The sequence below is a fragment of the Molothrus aeneus genome, chromosome 7, assembly GCF_037042795.1.
Source record: "Molothrus aeneus isolate 106 chromosome 7, BPBGC_Maene_1.0, whole genome shotgun sequence".
NCBI lineage: Eukaryota > Metazoa > Chordata > Aves > Passeriformes > Icteridae > Molothrus > Molothrus aeneus.
The window spans coordinates 5,147,266-5,156,884 of NC_089652.1; the positions used below are offsets into that span (position 1 = coordinate 5,147,266).

A 9,619-nucleotide genomic window follows, 5' to 3' on the forward strand; every position below is an offset into this window, starting at 1 on the left:
TACACTTACTGCAGTAAATGTACGATTACAGCAAATCACTCCTTCAGACACTGTCACAGCACATGCCACAGCTGAGCTGGCCACAATACACAGAGTAAAAAAATTACACCCTGTTCTTCACTTAAGTTATTTCCCATTATTCCATTATGTCCCCAGCAGCTCACCTGTACCCCAGGTGTCAAAATCAGTCTGGTCCAGACCAGGCAGTGTCTCCTTGCTGCTCTCAATGCTACGCTGGGCTCCATCACTGGCTGTACCTCACCCCCAAATCATGTCAGGGTCACCATACAGTACATGTCACAGCTGAGACAGCCACAATACACAGAGTAGCACCACACACTATCAGAAGACTGCAAGCATTGCCCTTCTTGTTCTTCAGCCCAGCCTTTTATCCCCTCCTGTTGATGCCCTGCACCTGTGTGCCCTCTGTTCCCTTTGGTGGTTGCTCAGTGCCCCTGGGCACTCCATGGCTCGTTCCCTTCAATAGCATTCACCTGTCCTGCACAGCTGTGCCCACTGGGGATGAGGCTGGGCCAGTCCCACTCCAAATCACCACAAACTCTGTGCCTACAAGACACTGCCAGCAGCCCTTAGCCCAGGGCAGGGTTTGCAGGGAAGGTGAATCACTACTAGTGGCACAATTTACATCCCTGACAAAAAGAAATAATCCTTCCTTAGGGTACAAAGCAGTGCCTGTGCTTGGGGGCTGTCATGGTTTGACACTGGCACAATGCCAGTGCCCCCATGAAGATACCTTCTCCCTGGTTTCTGCTGTGAGATGTGACCAGGAATAAGCAAAGCAGGCTCCTACTTAGGGAAAAAGAACCAGAACTTTATTAACTACTCTACAACTACAGATAAAAAGGAACACACACACAGGGAAAATGAAAACTTCACAAGTGCATTCCCTCCTCCCCCCCACCAAATTTCCAACACAATACATTTGGTTCCTCAAATCACCAACTCTCGGTCCAGCACCACCTTTTAGACAATCAATCCTCAGTTCATCAAGAGGAGAGGAGTCCTTCTTGTACCATGGGCTTCCCCTGGAAACACAGCTGAAGCCTCGTGTGTTTCTGTGTCACTCGTGGCACCGCCCGGAGTGCATCTGCCGTCGTGACCTCTTCCTTTCATGTCCAGTGCTCTCACCACTGAACATGGACCAGAACTGCTTCTAGGGTTGTCTTTTTTAAGGATGCTCTGTTCCGTTCCAAAAAGGCACAGTCTCTCCTTTGGGACACCTGTCCCCACAATCTCTCCTTTGGGACACCTGTCCCCCCCATATTTTCACCCCCTGGGGCCGAGGGGCATCAACACTGAACCCTCTTGGTTCTGAGGCCATTGCCTCCCCCTAGAATGCAGTCTCTGTATCACAAGGAACATGGTTCTGTCCATGGCTATACAAAAAGAGTCCAGCAAAAGCCACTCCATCATCTCTTCCCACTAGGATTCTTCTCTATTCTTCTACTATCTCTCACTCGCCCAGACTTCTCTCACACTGGCCCATTTCCTTCCTCATCTTCCACTCTATCTTCTAGAAAAGGTCAATGTTCTGTAAAGTTCTCATTCTCCAAAAAGGGGTTAAAAGCTCCTACAAGCGGCCGGCTGAACCCCCCCCTCTTCTCCGTCCCAGCCGTGCTGCCGGCGCAGGCCCATGTTTATCAAGCTTCAAGGTTACAGTCCCAGGCAGCGGCTCTCCCTCTCTCTCTCTCTGTGTCTCTCAGGGGGGGCTGCCCGATGGCTCCCGGTGTCTCTCTCTCTTTCTCTCTCTTCCACCCTTCCACCCCGGGGCTCAGGCCTACCTCTCTCGGCCTCATGGCTTTCCCCTCCCCCTGCCCAGCCAGCAGCTGGGCCGGGGGAGAGACCCGAACTCTTTCCCACTGGAAACCCAAGAGAGCCCTCCCAGGGGAGAGCTCTGCTTTTAACCCCGTGTTCTCAGAGGCGTGTCCATGTCTCAATGGTCAGGTTAAATGCCAATATTAAAGTCTGAATATCCATTGGCCAAAAACACAGCATCTCAAAAAAACACATTTCCTGTCAAACCACCACAGGGGCCATGTGAGGAAAGTGCTGGGCAGCTGTTTTGGGTCGATGGGCCAGGCTGGTTGCCCAGCTTCCCCTGAGGCTTGCCCTGCAGAGGGGGTAACACATCCTGGAGGAGGAGCTCCAGGCTGCCACCCTCTCCAGCCCAGATCAAAGTGATGCATGGTGCTGCTTATCACAGAATGCTCTAACTATGGATTCTAACACAGTGAAGCTTTCAAGGTTCACCACAGAGCAAAACTTTGGTCTTGACAAGGTTCTTCCTTCCCCAAGCACCTATTACAGAGTGAACTGAGCAACTGAGGGCATTTCTTGTGCTATTAGCACATTTTAATGAAACCCATTATATTAATATAGTAATTCAGCTGGACTGGAAACTGTCCATGTAAGTCACCTGTTACTACACTCCTTATATTTTAATTCTTCCATTTCTACAGAGCAAATTACTCCTACCTTCTGCTATGCCCTGGAACTGAATAGACAGTGATAACTTTCTGTGGAACAGATAATTCAATTAAATCCATTCAGTTCCAGAAGTTATCAGAATTCAGAAGGAGGAAGTCTTTGTCAGCTGAACTTCCACAGGGCCTAATACTCTATATAATTTATATAATGACAAGTGTATGAAAATTGTATAGGATTTTTCCTCTCAGAGCAGCATCCTGCATTGAGAGACAACATCTTATTATAAATACATCCTCTGAAGCACTCTAACAATCTAAAAATACAGCCTAAAAGTGAAGTCACAACCATAATTTTCTATTTTATACAGTATTTATGCAACCCCATTCAGCAGATGCTTTAGGCAGTGCCCTTGAAGGACTCAGGCATCCTCTAAGTCATCCTCTCACCAGTGGACAGCCACACATGAGTGGAAATGCAGGATTTGGATTAGGTTCTCTGCATAAGTGGATTTTATGCTGCTGCCCATTGCTCTGGGTTAATTCAGAGATGAAAAACCAAACAGTGTGCATGGCATGGAAAGGCTGCAGGATTTGTTTCAGAGAATGACCCACAAAGAGCCATGAGGCAATGAGCTTTACTCTTCAGCTGAGCCCCAGGGGCAGTGCTGCTGAGCACAGCTCTGCAGGTCCTGGAAGCTTCAGAAAGGCCCTTGGAGAAAACATTTGTTTAAGGGAGGTATGATACTGCAAGTCTAGAGATCAGGAGCTTTGCTTGGGGAGATGCCACTGGCAAGGGATGGCTGTAGACAGAGAATGAGGGGTGGCTGGTCTCCAGGAAGGTGTACTTTGGCTTTTTAATTCTGTAGGAATTCCAAGCATCAACCCAATGCTTCCAAATCAAGCCTAATATAAGTCACAGCTAAAATGACTGGATAATCAAACTCAAGCCAGGCAAATGAGTCAGAAAAGGGTCTTCAACCAGCATAACAGCAGCTAAAGACAACTACCATTATTGACTGGGGAAATCTGTAATATCTCCTCCCCTCTACACAGAATGAGTTCTCAGATTGGCACCAGAAAACCATTTTAAAAATTTATATACAGTACTGCCCATTATTACATGGGTTTGAATATCTAACCAGTGTGGAAGTGGCTTTCTCTAGCCTCACATTTCTGTTTCAATACTGGGAGAAACCCTTCTTTTGAGTTAATCCTGATCTGCTGAAGATGATACATTAAATCAACACCTGTGAGTTTTCAGTAATTTCTCAAAGGGAACAGCCTTTGTGATGGATTTTCTCTGGCGAGGAATGTAACAGAAAGGAATTGTGGTAAACGAAGGAATTCTGCTGAAAAGCCACTCCCAATTTAAAGTAGATAATGAGCACCAGAGCTATTGTGAAAGCAATTAATTCTAATCACTTACCAGACAATAAAATTTAATTATGGGTTCTTTGAAAACTAAAAACCCAACAATTATTCTTAATAGGCTTTCCTTGATGGCAGATAGGGAGCAGAATTTGTTGAGGCTGGTTTTCCTGCAGTTAATTTTTTTAAAAAAACAGCTTTCAGTTATCAATGTATGCCTAGGCTTACATTAATATATAAACCAGAGCTATTGTGCTAAGTTGAGATCCCACAAGACAGAAAAACAATCTTCAAGGAACTCCTCAATGTGCTTTTATATAATTGGCATTCTCCTCTCTGCTGAGGTCTCAGATCTTTATTATCTGTTCAGGGTTTCTTTCAGCTCAGAACAGCTGGATATCTCCAGCTTCAATTCAGGCACATTCTTGGTAGTAAGAATGGAAGTTACAAGTGTTTGTTTTGCCATGCAAACATTTAGGTGCTGTTTAGGTGAGGAGTACCAGGTGTGGCCCAGACCACAGCCAAACAGGTGACTCCTGCTCTGTGTCAATGTAGCTGTGGCCCACATCCACTTTCTTCCTACACCAGGTGCTGCTTCAATTTCAAACAGAAAAATATCTACTCTCCTTCAGTCTAGCAGCCTGTCTCAGCCAGGCTGAGCTACATGAGGACAGCATGAGGCTGGAGAAGGACCATCCCTGGTATTTCTCATTTTGATGTCCTGCTCATCTGTTTCTCTCCCAACTAGCTACAGAGCACAACTGCTCTTGCACCTGAAGTAGCTTCCAACCCCCTCAAAATCTAACAGGATGTGGGGCAATCCTCTCTACAAGGAGTTACTGAAAAGCCTTTACTGGAAACATAAGCTAAAAAATTTAGAATTTCCCTAATGAGTTTAATGTCAATCCATCTTCCCCTGCAGACTCTGTGCCCTCTGGGGCTCGTGCCCAAGTCCTCAGGGTCTGCTTTTTCTGTATCAGATGGTGAATGGCATTACTATTCTGTGTGTCACTGGTGTCTAGGATAACACAGGCCTACACCTCCTCCCCAGCACCATGGCAGCACCTCTTTGCTTACCCTGCTAAGCTCACAGCCATGTTTTATTTTCTGTATGAAAACTGCACAGGGATGCTCCTCACACAGCACTGCTCCTGAGGCACCAGGTGCTTGGGGATCCAAATAAGCAAAGCTGCAAACCAGATAAATTCTGGCATCTTTATCGTTCTAGGAAAAGCACTAAAAAAAACCTCAGTGCCTGTTTCAGGATATACTAGGAAATCAGCCCTGCTGGCAGTAAGAACACACTATTTATGTCCTTTCAGCTGGCTACATCAATGAATTCAAAATTTAACCATAGGCTCAGGTTTGACCCTCAGAAAAGGTCACATTTTGACCACTTCACCTCCACCATTTTGCCTCCCATGAATCTTGAGAGGCAGCAAACACTTCAGGCCATGCCCCGCGATGCTTAGTCAGAACATAACCCACTTTTCTAAGAGTTGTTCCCAATGCTTCTGTCAGAAGGGGATGGATTGTAATGCCTCTCAAAGACAGTGAATAGCAGAGGGACACTTTAAGCTAGAATGAGGTCTCATTAGTAGAAGAGATCTTGAAGGAGAAGAGCTTGGCAGCATTTAGTAATGCTCAGGAAGTCAGAAAAAAGAACAAGATTATCTAGAGCTGGAAGAGGAAATATTTTTCCTGAAAAGGCACCTGATTCTCCATATTAATATCTTGGGTGATCATTCACCCCAGAGGCTAAAAGTAGTGTAAAATGAGCACAGCAATATTATGCTGGCTTTGCACTAGTGCAAGCAACTCCATAGAGACTACTGAATTCTCCATATTAATATCTTGGGTGATCATTCACCCCAGAGGCTAAAAGTAGTGTAAAATGAGCACAGCAATATTATGCTGGCTTTGCACTAGTGCAAGCAACTCCATAGAGACTACTGAAATCCCATATCCATAGGAAACTTCACAGTATATTGTGGCATTCACATTCTCTGAAAAAATTCCTTCGCCCAGGATTTTTCTCCTGGGAAGCTGAGAGACCTCAGAGAAAAAGAAAACAATTTTAACCTCATTTGCTTCTCCTGTGTTGTGCTTGTCTGGAATGTGTTTCGAGATTTTTTACCCACAGGTGATTGTTTCATTGGATTGTGCTGTGAGTGGTTTTGAATCTTTGGCCAATCAGGGCCAAGCTGTGTCGGGACTCTGGAAAGAGTCAGGAGTTTTCATTATAATCTATTTAGCATTCAGTAAGTATTTTTTCTGTATTTTTAAATATAGTATAGTACAGTATTCTTAAATATAACATAGTATAATGAAGTAATAAATGAGCCTTCTGAGAACATGGAGTCAGATGCATCATTCCTGCCTTCGTTAGGGCATCCCCTGCTAATACAATAGTATATGAGTAAAAAACCTGGTTTTTAATAACAGGAAACATTCCCTGGAAGGATGAATTCTGACAGAACTGCAAACCCTTGGCACTCCTTGCAGCTCCTTGCAAATCAGCTGCACTTGCCACCCTTGGATATTGTTTCAGACAATCCAGAGCATTCATCCAAGATTACGGTAATCCCAAAGCACTCGCATTACTCCCTAGCAATTATTCATTGTTTCCCAAAAGTTCATTATCATAAAGCTTGAACATGATTTGCAACAAATGCTTTTGTCTTTCAGTTTCATCGTTACAAACTTCCCTAAATTAAAAGGGTTTATCTCAAGTGGTACTATCAGCCTGCAGAATTCAATATATTTTAATTATGAGGATGAGTGAGAGTTGAGCCTTCCTAGATAATGACAAAATGTTCTCCATTTAATTAGGCCACATCAAAAGGTTCATATTTAAATTCTCTTCAATGTAAAGGTGAAATAAATGTTATAGCATAACTAGATTATTGAAATCTAGTTATGCTATATGAAATCCCTGATGAGGGGGAGAGAATGATGCATCTGACTCCATCTTATCAGAAGGCTAATTAATTACTTTATTATACTGTATTATTCTATACTATGTTACACTATATTACATTACATCTAAACTGAATCTGCCAAGCACTCATCTCTGCACACACTGCACAGAATCTTGTGACTGCCTGCTGACAGTCCCAACACACACTTGGTCCTGACAGGCCAAGGAAACAAAACACCATCACTTTGGGTAAACAATCTCCATATTGCATTCTACTTTGGCACAAACACAGGCACAGCAAATAAGAATTGTTTTTCCTTTCTCTGAGGTTCGGAGAATGTGAAACCCAGAAATATTCTTGGGAAGAATTGTGCCTTGCTTTTCTCAGTGAAGAGAAATGTGGCGACACTAGATTATTCCTTATAAAATACATGATGCAGTGGTAGACATTGGGATGCAGAAGGAAGAAAAACAGAGGGTTTGGGAGCTGTTTGGCAGCTGACTGGTGCAGCAGAGCAGATTTCCATGTCCTGCAGATGGCTAATGCAGTAGTGTTCATATGCTTCACATGGCATGGCAGCACCTCCTGCCCATGCAGAGATGGCAGCGGCAGCACCATGGGATGGAAGCTTCCCAAGGTCCAGGCTGCTCTGACTATGGCTTGGAATTAGAAACACTGTCAACAGCAGGAGCCAGAGGTCCTCTCTCATTGACCCCCTCATGTGGGCTGTGGCATGAGCCCACCCTCCTGCCAGTGTTTGCTGGCATCAGACTGGCACACAGGCAGCAGGTGTGCATCGAGACTCAGCACAGCCCATGCTGCAGTTGTGGGACTTGGTACTGTGACAACTTCCAATCCTTCCCTACCGTTATAGAGCCCTTTATTACAAAGATACAGAGATGCTGAGGCCCCAGACAGACTCCTAGATGTCTCTGATGCAAGCACAAATAGACTTTTAAACCTTGGGAGTGCAAAATATACGTGGTGTGTGGGGGAAGGAGAAGAAGATGCCTTCAAGGCTGGTGGCAACATCCAGTCCAGGAAATCCAGCAACCTGCAAGTCAAGCAAGACTCATTTCTCTGCTCACTGCCCAGAGCTCTTTCAGACCATGGAGTCATTTCTACTTGGTTGTTTCCTAGGACTGTCACAAACCTGACTTTGACTGTTTTAAATGGTCTCAGAGCAAAGAGCTTTCCTAAAGTTTTTCAGAAGAATTTTTCTTTTATTTATATAAATAATACAACTTCATCTTGCTGTGTTTTAAGAGCTCTACAGAAAAGCAGAAAGAGGTAGTGCTGAATTGTCCAATCTCTTACATTCTTTTCTTTTTGCTTTCACCAAGCTGAACTATCCCAGCCTTGCTACTAACCTGTGCATGGGCTGCCTGAGCAATTCCCAAGTGATTTAAAGGGTGCTAACTTCAGAAGAGTAAAGTCAGGAAGGTGATCAACTGGAGAAAGAGCCTGACTTCAATATTCAACAGTGTCTCCTGGGAAATCAAGCCTCCAGAGCTTCCCATCATTCAGCACTCTTGGAGAGCTATCCTCCAAAGTGTGCTCAGCAGACTGACTACTGAGAAAAAAAAACCCACTGTTCCTAAAAATTAGTTCCCTTTATATTTCATCAGGGCTCTTGTCACCATTTCTTGTGCTTATCTCAAAAGTTGTGCTTTGTACTGTCTCTTATACCTTCATGAATCTCTTTTATCAGCTCTCTTTTAAGACAGTAAAAAAGAGTAAAATTATTTGAGTGCTCATAGATTAGGATATTTCTTAACTCTGAACAGCCTCCTCTTTTATCTGTCATTGTCAACCTCCCCAAGAATAATAAGAAAAAGACATTTGTAAGAGAGAATCTGTTGAGAGCAGAGATGAGCTTGGTACAAAGGATACTAATTGTAACTTTTTTTTAGCTCTGCATTGATCCCAACAGCTGTAGATACTTAAAAATCTTTTCCTATAGTGTCCGCACAAAAAAAGAAAGGCACATCAAGAAAAAAGTTCAGCCAAGCATCACTGTCGGCCTGAAGTAAGCTGGAGGATGATTTCTTGACTCCTTCTGACCATGACAGAAGTTGGAGTTTCATTCTGCATCAGTCAGAGCAATGGGGAGGGAGGGGAGGAGACACCAAAAAGAAATGGAGCAAAGGCAGCAAAGGGGTTGGTGTGGATAGAGGGAGGGAAAGGGCTCAGAGTTTAGCACCAGCAGCAAAACATTAACATTACTGCATAATTACACAGTACTCAGAGTGTATTCAGCCCTGGTGTGTTTTTCAGGATTCCACTCCAATTGTGTGGACACTAAAGGAGCTGTGGATGAAGTACCTGCAGGTGCTGCAGCCACAGGAATGTGTGTACAAGTACACATGGATACAGCCACACTGTCAGCTAACTGGCACAGCAACACTGCTTCACAAAGTTGAATTAACAGCAAAGTTTCCCTATTTTTCCAGAACTGGCAGCCCCTTTATAAAAGTTCCCATCTCTCCAATATTTGTTAGCCCACTGCTCTATCCTGTGTCTCCTCACTTGTATTTCACAGGTCTGTCTCAGGGGATCATGGCTTCTCCCTTCTCTGGAACACACACAGCTGGAGTCCTTGTCCTCCTGCTCTTTTCCCAGCACCTCCTCACCTCTGAGGCATTTCAGAAGCTCTGCACTAAATGATGTGGTCACTGTCACACATAAGAATGATGGTTTCCTAACACACCAGTGCTCAGCAATGCTTTAAAAAGAACACTCAAAAAAAAGGGCAGAATCCTGGCCATGCAGAATTTAAGAATGAGTAGCTGTCACAATCCAGGCATTTATTTCATTTTCAACTCATAAGGTGAGTGACAAAACAAAAGCAGAAGAACAAGAGAATACAGATGTTTTAAGATA

General features: G+C 44.1%; 1 long non-coding RNA gene across 1 annotated transcript; it reads right to left on the reverse strand.

The window, feature by feature from the left end:
- Nucleotides 1-811: 811 nt before the first annotated feature.
- On the reverse strand, nt 812-1,877 carry LOC136559027 (uncharacterized). Its single transcript, XR_010783953.1, has 2 exons — nt 1,803-1,877; nt 812-1,534 (listed from the first exon to the last, which is right to left on the reverse strand). It is a non-coding gene; the product is annotated as an uncharacterized lncRNA (long non-coding RNA).
- Nucleotides 1,878-9,619: the final 7,742 nt, after the last annotated feature.